The 14164-nt window shown below is 46.0% G+C and overlaps 1 pseudogene; it reads right to left on the bottom strand.

Annotated features, from left to right (window-relative positions):
* Window positions 1-692: 692 nt before the first annotated feature.
* LOC133361845 (DNA helicase MCM8-like) overlaps window positions 693-14164 on the bottom strand; it is a 31367-nt pseudogene continuing 17895 nt past the window's right edge.

The raw sequence follows: 14164 nt of genomic DNA, 5'->3' as shown, positions 1-14164 counted from the left end.
GGCACTTGATAAAATCCTCATATTGCGTAACATGTACATTCCTATGAATGACAAACTCACAATGTTAATGAAATCACCGAGATGTCTGGTATGCAGGAGTCATGGGTTCAGTCCCGACCCTGGCACCTGTGTATTTGGAGTTTGCATGTTCTCCCCGTGGTCACGTGGATTTTTCTCAGGGTCCTCCAGTTTTTCCCTCCACATTTAGAAACATGTATTGATGACTATACCTTCCTTTCCACTTGATAACCCACTTCGTTGAGCTATCATTTGTGGCCAACTTCTGAAAAAGAGCTAATAGCTCACTGGGCTTTACCTGGTAAAATCAAAAGTTTTAGTTTAGTTTACACCTTGAGCGCAGGAGCGGTGGCACAGTGGTTAGCGCCATGTGAAGCCGGCAACCCGAGTTTGATTCCCAGCCACGGCGAACAGTAAACCAGTTTATCTCCCATCAAATTCACCAATCCACACGAACCAGACTGGTGAAGTATAATCAAATAGTTTCCATTAGCAAAGCCTTGACAAAGGGCTGTAAGTTATTATTTGTTATTAATTTGGAAAATAATTCTCCATCTCGTGAAGTCTTACGTTTATCCGGTAGCGAGCACATTATGATATGTGGTGGTACGTGCCGAACACGTACCACCGCAAATGTATGAGTATTGAAAAATCAGTCATGGAGTACGGTGAATTCAGAAGTGAAGCACAAACTTTAGGTTCTCGGAGACAGTCTTGGACTTGTTGTAGTGCCCACAGACAGGATTGGCAGCTGCCACGATGGACGTTCGTGCCGGAAGGCTGCAAACCTGCACGGCCAGACAGATATCGTAAATGTAGCGTAGACATCAAGACACAAGACTGAGCATGTTTCGCCATGAGAAAACACCCGCTGCAACAGATCGAACCACAGGCCGTCTTAGAAACATCAACCAGACCGGCTTACTTTCACCTCTGCAGGGAAGGGTTCAATCGTCCCAAGCATGCGGAACCTATGGGCCGCAGGTCATACGACCACGTGAGGCCTAAAACTTCTAAACGGCTTACAAAAATTATTAAATCCGTGACTGCGAGCATCTTAGCTGCACTAATCAAGTGCTAGAGAGGAATAATTTTTACTTGGCAACGTGTTTTTTTAATTCCGAGTGCAATCGGTCACTTCTGTAAACGCAGGGGACTCTTGCTGTGAGAAGTGACTGAGCTGTAACGCGTGGCTCCTCGCCAACGAGATTTGAAAGCCCTATTCGACCCTCGGTGAGAAAAATGTTCCCCACCCCTGACTTACGTGGTTGTTTTGTTGCGAGCGGGTTATTACGTGCACCTCCAATTAGCACGGTTGGCTATGTACGGCACAAAAGAAGTTCAACATACACACATACATACACTTTATAATTAAGATATTCCTCCAGAAGAACTATCCAAAACATCAAGATATGCCTTTTCTCTCAATGACAGAAAAAAAGTTCAAGTTTTACACGCAACGATTTGCCAAAACACGAATTTATCCCTGCGAGCTCTGCTACGCAAACAAATCGAAATTGTACACGATGGATTTATTTGCGAGGACACTTCGGACTCTGCTGAGACCATCCGTCAAAATCACTGCACAGACGAGAATCTGGGTTTATATTGGGCGACAAACCTCGGGGCCCAGGGGAGGTGGCTCAGTCGTGTTGACACGAGCCTAAGCGTTCCCCTGAGCCACTCAGCCAGCTCTGTGTGCGACTGCCAATTAAAACCCCGTGCCCACTTCCCGTACACACCACGCCAGCCTTGGCCAAGCTGATACTCTGTTGCTCCATCGCCTCCAGCAGTGCCTGGTGTGATTTGGCATTTTGTCAAACTCGTCGATACAGCACAAGCCTAAGAAAAACAAACATACGCACACACGAGGGTCGTTTCCTAACTTCTTACGGGGACAGCAAACGCCTTGCAGTCCCCTGCGTGCGTCATGAACCCAGCACAAATACCAGTTGGAGTTCTGAGAGATGTTTTGAGTACAAATCCAAACTTTTTGCTGATTTCAGGAAAACGTCACTAATTAGAAACATGAATCGCTATGAATGTGATTTTTTTTTTTTACAGTGTTGTGAGATATGGATGCATTTCAACGACGACATTTTAATGTCTATTGCCGTGGTTCTCAACATGTTTTGGCTACTGTACTCCCCTGTTGAATTTTGTTTCAAACGAGTACCCCCTTGCCTGACCCACCATGGTTCTGATAAAATAAATGTAAGAAGAACGAAGATCAATATTTTAACCAATTGTTCATTTTGTGAAGTATCCTAACTGGCTAGTGACCGCAAGCGAATATAAAAACAACGGACACTCTGCATGCGTGACCTCATTTCTTCGCACTCGCTGGTCACTCTTCGAAACCACTTTGTTTATGATCAATGAGTTTAGAAAGGTATTTTATAGGTTACCATACGGATCTATATTGGCAGATTCATACATGATAATTCACCAATGGCAGGTATTGTGGTCAATGCAAACATGACTCCTTGTAAAAAAGGTGTCAGTTTTGTTGCCAGATAAAATGGTAAAAAAAACAATTATCATATTTTGCTACTGGCAAAGGAGGTTCCAATCGTGATCTATTATATAATTTCACAAATGTACAAACCACCTCGCTCACCCCCAGGGGTCCACGTACCCGCCGGTGAGAACCACTGGTATTGACAATATGGTTGTAGATAGCATCTAAAAGCAACAGGATCTCAAGACACTGTACAGGGGCCACAGCGGACAGAGTTGCAGTGGTCAGGTTGAGATTTCAGAATCAATAATGTATTTATACTGGATGGATCCGATGAGCTATAAAAGTCTTTTTCACAGATGTCCAGTCGGAGCAGGTAAGAACGTTACAACAACAAACAATACAAAAACATGACAGGAGTGCAAGTACAAGAAAGGTAAACAAATCACCAAAACACACACAAATAAACTAAACAATCCCCATCCTACCAGACAAAGCCCACCGAGGTACTTATTGTTCAAAAGCGACCTGGCCACAAAGGATATCTCAACAAAGTGGCTTACCATTTGGACATTTATAGCAGCAAAATAATCTAAATATTAGAAACGCATGTTGCTAAACGTGGAGGGCATGAAGATATTCATGAAACGATTAAGCCTAGCCATGAGCACTGCTGCTTGAAAACCAGGGATGCCTCTGTAAATGACACCCATTTTCCACCGGTAAATCCTAATCATGATAGCACGGCGCTCTTTTGGAATGGGTGGTTTTTCACTGTGATTCAGAGGCAAGCCAGAACCAAACCGTGATGTGCAGAGCCAGGAGCGTGGCTACCGACTTATTCATTCTGCGCCGACCACCAGCATCACCAGCTCAGCTTTTGTAGTGGAAAAACCACCTGGCACCAACTGAGCCGAGCCAAGCCGAGCTGGCTGGCTCGGCGTGGTCCCCCGCGCGGCTCAGTTATGCAGTGGAAAGAGGTGCAAGTTGCGCACGTTTGTTGTAATGGGGCCATCACCTTGATCTCCCAGGACCAGGGCACCAGCTTCCAGCGCGTAGTCCCCTGAGGGACCGTCCTTGGAAAGCGTGACGGTGAGTCCGGCCGTGGTGGTGGTGTTGCCGCACACGTACACGCCCCGCGGCGCTATGTTGCACACCGCCTATAACGAAGCACCGTCAACAACGCAACACCCAATCCGTAGTTACCCAACGGCACGTGGGGCGTACAACTCTTTCCGTCAATCTGCTGCTGGATGAGGGCCTCCCCAAGGCCATGCAGGTCGTGGCGGTTGGTTGATCTTACGTCACCATGCTGGTGAGTGCGAGGTGGCAAAGGTGAGGAGCAGATGTGAGAGGATACAAATACAGAATGGATTTTTCTGTACTGCCCCCCTGAAGTGCATCACGTAGCCCCACAGCGACCAAAACCAAACCGGCATGTAGGGTGGTCACCCCCCATCCAAGCACTATCCAGGCTCAAAATCTGCTTATATTCTTAGATCTTACAAGATCGAGCACATTCTCAACGATTTAGTAAGAAGGCTACATAATACACGTAAAATGAATGATTTCCCCTTGTTGAAGTGGGTAGATGCAGAATGATCCAAGTCCAAACATCTATGGCTTCAAATCTGTGCAAATGTCAAATACATCATGGCACTGTTAGCAAGACCATGCTATTGTGTGCTTATAAGACGGCCGTTTTACTTATAAATTATCATTTAAGAAGCATGCGACAACATCACCATGAATACACCCAGGGTTGTTAAGACTTCAGAAAACCAAGCAGGATATGAACACGATTTATTCCTGGGACAGAAGCCTGCCTGGAAAATACCAGGTGTCGTATCATCGGTATCACGAAATCCAACTGGATGGAATTTGCGAAGGCACGCTAATATTTGCAAGGCCTCGCGCATTTTCATTTAAACAAGCTCCGCAAATATAACCCTGCTGTCAACGCCGCCGCCGCACCTGCAGCATTTGGCTCTTGCCGAGGCCTGGGTCACCCACGATGAGCACATGGGGGTCTCCGCGCACGGGGATGCGGTTCTTGTCCGTCACGTAGCGTTGGACGCCGCCAAAAAGGGCCAGGGCCAGCCCGGCTTTTACCAGCTGTGGGATTGCAAAGCAAAAGCGAGAAAAAGGATCACATCGCAAAGAATAATAATAATAATACATTTAGTCGATTGATTGTTACTCGACTACCATCTGCAAATCGATGCAAGTACAACAGACAACACTATGATACCTCCTTTACCAGTGGCAAAATATAGTAATAGGTTTTTACCCTTTCAACTGGTACAAAATCTGACAGCTTTATACAAGGGATCATGTTTGCAATAACCACAACACAAGCAGTCAAAATGCAAACAATAAGAAACAACTCTGATAATGAAAGGCACTGTCCTTGAAGTTGATTGGTCCACACCCGAGACAGCTTTTTCTTAGAGCCTAGTCTCCATTGGTGTTGGACCAGATGACGCCAAAAGGCGTACAACTCGAAAACAGCGCACTATCAGGGTATTGAGAGCTCGGGGTAAGCATTTACACTATGAGACCTCCTTTACCAGTGGCAAAATATAGTAACAGACAAGTGAATTCCTATCACACGGCAAGCTGTTAATCAGCTGCACCCAGAAAGATCGTGGCCTTACCCTTGGCAGAGAGAACTTAGTGACCAAGATGAACCAAATAGAAGGGTGCCAACATTGTGTCATTGAAACTCCTGTATTGTACAGATAACAAGCATCATTTTACTTTTTAATCAGAGTAGTTTTGGTAAAAAGAAAAACAATCTCATCGGTACCCCAAGATCCTATGAATACATTTAGTGACAAAGGAATGAAGTGTCCATGTCACTACCCCACAGAGTACAACAGGAAGTGCAAGGTCAATGAAAACGCGTACTTTGTCCTGCGGATCAGAAGCCTCCGTGAGAATCTGCGACTGCTGACTCGCAAGTGAATGCACGGACACTCTTATGATTTAGTCTTCATTTAGCATTTTATAAAACTTACTTTTGAAGGCTGACATTGTTGAATCAGCCGAGTTCCTTTAGACCACAATGTTCTCACGTTTTATTTGATGGTTTCTCATACCCAATCCCTCCACCCGTATATCAATGAGCTGTCACTCGATTTAAAATTCTGAAATTCAATCATGTTCGCGGAGGTGACATGATGCAGCACTAACGCACGTAATTATATGAGGCGCACAAGGCGTTTAAGACTGTAATGTGAAAAATAAAATTGAATAGACAAACTGCTAGAATAAAATGTCTTCATCAAGGACAGAACTCACTTGCGCAGGCAACGGTAAACCAAATGATTCGTGTTACAGTGTATACCAACCCTTGGAATTGATAACTGTAAACTAAAAATCATAGTGGTTCAGTTAATATACATGTATCCACGTGCACCCATGGTTCATGGTGTATATGTATGTTTTGTACGAACCTCGTGGCCGTAAATGGTCGGACAAATAGAACTGCAAAACAAACCAGACATGTCCACTTATGGAATGAAAACATAGTGGATAATAAAGAGCACTGTTATATTATAATCACTTTCTTCCATCTCAGGGACAATACAAAACCCTGTTCATTTTCTTCCATCAACTTAATATTCCAAATACATTTGCTGTATTTCACGAACATGTAGTTGAAATTACAATGTACATTTTTTTAAACATCATGACTTGAATAGTAATGATATGTTTATATTTATTGTGAGTGGTAATGGTAAAATTACATTACTGCCTCCATGTTCTGGGCCACACGATCAACTCATTTGATATTAACACACCCAACAGCCCATGAGGGGCAGGTGTGCTCAACTCCGTCGATGCAAGTCGATAAGTCTCTATGTAAGTCAACGGATCTCTATCTGAGTCTCAGAGTCTCTATACATGAGTCAATGGTGACCGGGTTTGAAAGCATCGACTCACTACACTTGAGAACCCGGTTTAATCACAGTTGCCACAGCACTGGTCTATGAGCCACCACCCAGCCACAGCATTCCTGCACATTTGTGTGTGCACTCACTGCATGCACAAGTAGCATCTAGCCTGGCACAAGCACTGTGGTGACATCACCGCCACTTAATGGCGAATGGCGGCTGTTGTCGTTGTTGTGCACTCACTGCACAAGGAGACGAAAGAGGTCGGGCTGCGCTTGGATCTCCTGCACGGCATACAGCTCCTTGAGAGAGAAATCCAGCGCCACCCCAGGTGCCGTATCTTCCCCGCCCCCGTCACTACGCTGCCCCTTGGTGTTGCTCACCGCCACCGCCTGGATGTACAGCAGGAACATGCACTTGTCCTTGTTGCTTTTGTTGCGTCCTTGAGTGAGTGGCACACAAGACATCCACACGGGCAGGCAGAGACGGAAAACAGTAGAGGTCACCCGGTGTAAATCATCAAAGGTTAATCTTACATTGGGATTAGAAATCGTGGCTTGATCAAACATGTCTAAAATGCACGTGTAAGCATGATAGCTCAGATTCACATCTCGACGCAACGGCCAATACACATTGCCAGAATATATTAATGGACTTCCACTGAATAAATAGTCGAACATCTCCCTTTATTTGAAACAAGCCTATGACCAAATCACCTGCAATGCACCTGATTCATCAGACATTGAAAGATATAACATGTTGAGCCTGCACAGTGCTTATTATGTATTTACCCACCATGCATAAAAAAGTGATGTAGATAGCTGCAGAGTTATGTATTCGGCAAATCCAAAGGACGATCACTGTGGATCTATACCCATGGTGCAAGTATTCACATCTCTGTGCACATATCTACTATGGGCATAAGTCAGGAGAGCGACGAAAGATTGCAGGCTCTAAAGGCAGTCTCGATCGTGTATATATGTACATATACACACATTTCGATTTAAAGCTTTCATGACTGCAGGGATTCATCTTCTTGGTTGCTTTCGGTAAAGTCACGTAGAAGAAAAATAATAAAATAATAAAATAAAACATAATAAAATAATTCTCACGACGTTTCGGCCACAACGCAAGCAGCCGTCTTCGAGACGACTTTGTCAGTCTCGACAGACCTGTTCTCCACCTGAAGACGGCTGCTTGCGTTGTGGCCGAGACGTCGTGAGAATTATTTTATTATGTTTAATTTTTATTATTTTATTATTTCCTTCTATGTGACTTTACCGAAAGAACCAAGAAGATATACACACATGTCCAGCACTTTATGCAAGAGCCTCTCCACATCATGCATGCAACGAATCGGAGTTTGCATCCTAGAGCAGCCACTCTAAAGCGTTCGCTTCTCTTTACAAAACAGACAGGTACGGTTAACGAACTCGGGGCATGCCTTCGTCGCTGCTGGCGACCTTTACGATGCCCGTGAGGGTGATGACGTCCCCGGGGACGCAGCTGTCGACGAGGTCGTGCGTTGAGCTCACACTCCACCGTGCAGGGATCCTGCCGGCCTCGCGCTGCTCCCCGTGCATCAGCTCCTGCACCCTGGAATTCATTGAGACTCCTTCACTGCCTGCAACAGACTCTTCTCTTTTCGCAACGGTTTTAAATCCCACGGTTGGAACGTATGGCAATTACTGTCCTAGTGCACTGCTGGAAGAGGCCTGCTCGTGCCGGTCGTAAGAGTTGTTTTGCCTAATATTATCATGCTGGTCAGTGCAGTCATGACACAGGATGCTAAGCACATGCACAACTTCTTCACCCCCAATTTAACTTTCATTTCACAAAAATTCCCCTTTTATGTCCGAAATAAATCTCATAAAGCAGGATGTGCTGTGTCTTGAATGTACAACCTCTATAAAATAAGTTCACATTTTCAGCTTCTGTACAAATGTTTATGTATGGTTTGAGATTGTTGTTGTACCTGCAGGAAGTACCCGGCGTTGGCCGTGTCTTAAAAATATTTAAAAACTACTCCTAAAAATGTAACAGCAGTGCGTACTGACTGGGTGGCACCTGCTATGATGACAGCAGTGCATACTGTGGTGGTACCTGCTATGAGTACAGCAATAGCATACTGACTGTGGTGGTACCTGCTTTTACTGCAGCAGTGCATACTGTGATGGTACCTGCTATGATTACAGCAGTGCATACCGCCTGTGGTGGTACCTGCTATCACTACAGGTAGTACATGCTGACTCTCGCAGTATTTATCGACTCTATAGCACAAAGTACTCACCTGACAGAGTGGCATGGTGAGGCCTAGTCCCGTGCAGTGGGACCTGCTATGATTACAGCAGTGCATACTGACTGTGGTGGTACCTGCTATGATTACAGCAGTGCATACTGACTGTGGTGGTACCTGATATGATTACAGCACTCCATACCGACTGTGGTGGTACCTGCTACATCTAGCGACTGAATAGTAGTAATAACGGCAGCCTCGGGGTTGGGAGACACACACAGTGAAGAAATTTACCTGAGCGTTTAGTGTATTTTATAGCATTTTTAACACGAAAGAAAATGCCCCCCACCCCACCAAAGTCGCGTGATTTGGTATCGTCGTGCGTGCGTGATAAATAAATAAAAGGTCTCATGCCTAGAGTGCTAGCATCTAGCGCACTGTAAACATTAGTAACTGCACGCATCGGGGTGGGGGGGACATGACACAGTGAAGAATTTACGTCGGCGTTTAGTGTATTTATAGCATTTTTAACGCTGTATTTTTATAGCATTTTTAAACGCAAAATTAAATTTCCCCCTCACTCCCACCAAGGCGTGCGACTTGGCATTGGCCGTTACCCCCCCACCAAAGGCGCGTGAGTTGGTTATGGGTCGTGCAAGTGGCAAAATAAGTAAATTATTATTACGTAATCGGCCAGTGTAAAATTCCTTCTACTTTTACATCACCATCATCATGGCTTGGCTTCGCGAACGAAGATCTAGGAAGGACATCCACGTCTTCTGCAGGCACGCTGGTGGCTGAAGAGGCCTATGCGGGACAAGCAGGTCCTGCCACAACAGCTGCAAGTATAGGTCTCATCTGGGATGGGTGCTGAGGGATCATGGTTTCTTCCTCCTTCTCCTTTAGTCCTCCATACGGGCCCTGCGGGTATCTTCGAAGAAGGAGGTGGCCTGGTGGACTGTGTGCCGCCAGGAGTTGCGATCAGCTGCTTGTGTTGCCCACTGACGGTGGATCGATGCAGCAAGCAGTGAGGGACTTCTTCAGGGAGTCTTTGTATCGCTTTCGTGTGCCCTTATGTCGCGATGGCCAGAGGACAGTTCCCCATACAGCACGATCTTAGGCAAGCGGTGGTTCTCCATCCTGGCGATGTGCCCTGCCCAACGAAGCTGTGTCTTGAGGACCATGGCCTCGATGCTGATGACCTTCGCTGACTTGAGGACTTCAGTGTTGGCGACGAAGTCACTCGATCGTTTACCTTTATCCCGATTTCCAATTGCATTTGTACGAGTACAGGACTTTGAGATACAAATACTATTCAAACACTTTAATGCGCTTAAAGAACAGGCGTGAGTACATTGTGATTAATTATGTTTCTTGTGAGACAGTGCAATGCCTGACTCGCAATTGTTTTAACCTTGTTTTGTTGAACGTATAACTCAACAGAAGAGAGCCTTGCGTTTTTCTCACTTGATATTTTGCCAGTCAACAGTCTCGGTGAGCTGAGAGCGTCTGTTCGGCATGAATGTTCTCGAGCGGCAATCTTCATCTGCGCACTTTAGACGTTTAAAAACGCACGCCACGAACAGACGAACATGACCAAATTAATTACCCGCGACAGTGAAACGACAACGTAACATTTTTCAGCCATATAAAATCTTCAACGTGGGAACACATGATTACCAGGGAACATTGAAATTGTGCCAGGAAGAAACTGGAGAGTACCCAGAGAAACCCACGGCCATATGAGGAGGCGATACCCAGGACTGCCATCTCCCGGCTCCCATTGCAGTCCCATGCCTAAACACCTGGTGTGGTCACCTGTTCAACCCAGCTTGCGTTGACCCTGGATCATTTTTGGATGGGTGACAACCATAAAACAGGTGGCTGTGTTAATTGGTTCTTTACCCCTTCTATCTGGCAACAAAACTGACACCTTTTTGCAAGGAGTCATGTTTGCATAGACCGCAATACCTGCAGTCATAATACAAACAAAAGAACATAACTCTGATAATGTGCACTGTCCTTGAAGTTGATTGGTCCACACCCGAGGACAGCTTTCATTCGAGCCTAGTCTCATATGGGTTGGACCAGATGACGCCAAAAGGCGCACCGTGCGCCTCTTTTGGCGTCATCTGGTCCAACCCATATAGACTAGGCCTCGAAGGAAAGCTGTCTCGGGTGTGGACCAATCAACTTCAAGGACAGTGCACATTATCAGAGTTATGTTCTTTTGTTTGTTATTATGACTGCAGGTATTGCGGTCTATGCAAACATGGACTCCTTGCAAAAAAGGTGTCAGTTTTGTTGCCAGATAGAAGGGTAAAGAACCAATTATCATATTTTTACTGGCAAATGAGGTCCCCATAGTGTAGGTGCTGTGTTCTCCTGCAGAACTACGCTGTCAGCGCCTTCACCAACCCACCGCAAACCATAATGGTGAAATAGCCCAATAACCCCCACGACCCGCAGGCGAATTAATGTATGTTGAACTTCTTTAGCACCGTACGTAACCAACCGTGGATATTGGAAGTGCGGGGGGTAAGGACAACAAACTAAACACAAAAAAGCAGTGTAGGAGGCCCTCATTGAGGCAGCTCAATCCCGTTTGGTTTTCGTAATCTGACCAGAACGGGCTCACTCGGGCCGATTTGTGCTTTTGAGAACAAATGAATTAGTGAATGAATGCACGAACGAATGACTTGAGAGCGGGATACCTGCCTTGGTCGGGAGGCGTGAATTTCCCGTACGGGGAGCGGCAGCGCTTTGCTCGGTTCCGCACACATTGCAGGAGAAGGCGAGACGAGTGCACAGCGGTTTGATGTTGCCGACACGCACCACCGTGCCGCGTATCGCCACAGCCTCCCGTAGCAGTTGGCACGCAAGTTCTTCAACTGGGTCAGCGGCTCGTAGTTGTAAATTCTGGTCACAAAAACGAGACGTGAAATTTTACGAAATAAAACCAATAATGTACAACCCACCGTCGATCCCACTGCTGAACGAAGGCCTCCCTATGCCGTGCCGATTGTGGGGGTTGTGTGACTCTGTACGTAATCGTACAGGTCAGGGGTAAAATGCAAGCTTAGTCAACTCGCACGGTCCAGTGTGGATGCAATACGGCAAAAATTATTCACCACATCCTTGCACGGTGAGGCACTCATTTAACAGTGGATTGACATATATAGGTACATTAAGTTCAGAGTACACAGTAAATGTGAACATGAAACATCAAGACGTCATCACAACCTAATGCGATTCGATGCCACCACACCAGCCTCCGCAACTGTTTGCACAGTCGACAGCCAACTTTGTATGTGCATGTAAGGGCTCATTATTTATTTTTTACGTTAAATAAAAAGCAGAAACTCAGTGTTAGGGGGGACATTTTCCATTCACTCAAAGTGGATTTACAAAATGGGCTGTAGATGTACTTGTACAGTCTCCTCTCTTATAACGCGTGTTTTCATAACGCGAATTAGAAATAACGAGATAAATGTATTGGAGAACATACTTTTTACAACACGGATGCGAAATTGGATATAACGCGATCGAGTTAGCAGAACTACGTTGCACGAGTCGGAGTAAGCGGTTGTACGGCTGGCCTCGGCGTAGCAATCACACAAGGCGGGATGCTGCTCGATGCTTCCAAGACAATACCCACGCACCTCAGACTTTCTTCAGCCTGCGTACGCATCTCGCATGCTATCGCGGACTGTGCCTTTTACCTATACTATAGATTATTCATTATAACGCCGATTTTTCCATGACGCAATGTTCTTTAGGAATGCAACCACCGCATTATAGGAGAACACGATGTATTATTATTATTTTTACCGAACGTTTATAAGATGGCACGTTCACGGTGGGCGCCTCTTCTTGCTGGATGTCGGCTTGTTTCTGCAGCTGCACCACCTGACTTTCCAAGTCCTTCGTAAGGGTCTGGCAATAACAGACACGAGCCGTGAGAGCGGCTACAACATCATCGGCACAGCTTGAAGACAAAGACCCTAAGTCATTTCACTCCAAAAGAAAATAAACCGAAACTACTTTGGTTCATGCGTGAAAATTTATACACGACGGGGGGCTCGATGTTCATTCATTTGTCTGTATGGAAGTGTTGGAAGGTTTGTTTTAAAAACTGCCCCATGAGATGTTATTTTTTTGTTACTCCAAATCAGAGACTGATATATTAAATTGTAATAGATCAGTCTAAACATAGCATTTGGGTAAGGTTAGAATTGGTTGATACTCTGGACAAAACTTATGTTACGGGTTTACTAGTATGGTGCGTAAGAAGTTCAAAATACATACAAGAATTAGCAGCCTAAAACCAAAGCAATCGGAATGAGCCCTATCTTATCAGATTTAGCAATCCAAGTAGGTATTGGGAGTGGCTAGTGCTTGGATCGGCGACCAGTGTTGTAGGCTGCTGTGGAACTACGTTGTCAGCAGAGAGCAGTGCAGCAACATCCATCGCTGTGATGTTCGTTTAATGCTTCCTAGTCTGTGCTCCCCACCTTCACCACCATGCACTGACCAGCATGGTGAAGTATGCTCAAATAACTCCCACCACCCGCACGGTGTGAGAAGACTCTGATCCTGCAGTGGGTTAAAAAAAAGAGCTGTACGAGAACAAGTATTATCACTGTTGATGGATTATGGTCAAATATCAGTGTGATGAGAACTCGGGTGAAATTTGAGTTTGAATGTCTAGACGTGGGGTGCAGTGTAAGTAGAACCTGATGCACGGCCAACCCCATGTACTGCAGCACACGGTCAGGAGTCTCAGCAAGGTCATCTGTCAGCGTAGGCATAGCGACAGTCAGACAGTGGTCCTCCACCAGTTCTTTGAAGTCCACCAGGATGCTACCTTTCTCTTCAATCTCATCCTGAACCAAACAAGCACAGCAGAGCACATTAACTTTTACTGGTAGGAACCACCTGGTTCCACCAGCCCACAGGGGATTATTGTGTCCGTCCGTCCGTCGGGCATCCAAAAATGGGAGGGGTCGGGCTGGGTGGAGAGGGGAGGGTGGGGAGGGGCTGGGTGGGGAGGGGCTGGGTGGGGAGGGTGGGACTGGATGGGGGGTGGAAGGGGTGGGGCTGGGTGGGGAGGGGCTGGTCACCCCGTGGTGCCCTTATAAAACTCAACGTTTAACCTACTCACGGCGGCTTGTGCCCACCCTCAGTCGGCCATATTTGCGGAATACACCACGCTGCCGTTGACCCTGGCCATTGACCCGAGCAACCCAACGTTCCTACCAGCTCCCTCCGCAGGAATGTGGTTACACAAGAGCCTCAGCTTTCTGCCCCATAAGACTAAGTTGATATCTAAGACACCAAACAAGATCAATAAATGCCCTTCTCTGAAATCTATGGTACAATTATATTGATATTCAGTGAGGTGGAGCGATGGTTGTGAAGTGGTTCAAGCACGGCACTATGACCCGAAAAGTTGAGTTAAATTCGCAGTCATAGCAAACAATCAGTGGTGAGTGATATCTGAACCAGTCCCATCTCCACCTCCCTCTTCGCCAACCTGCACTGGTGCAG

This window comes from Lethenteron reissneri, chromosome 8, assembly GCF_015708825.2.
Source record: "Lethenteron reissneri isolate LAM-NWPU_2019-01 chromosome 8, ASM1570882v1, whole genome shotgun sequence".
Classification (NCBI taxonomy): domain Eukaryota; kingdom Metazoa; phylum Chordata; class Hyperoartia; order Petromyzontiformes; family Petromyzontidae; genus Lethenteron; species Lethenteron reissneri.
Note: the sequence above shows the minus strand (reverse complement) of the source record. Positions and strands in the feature narration are given on the sequence as shown.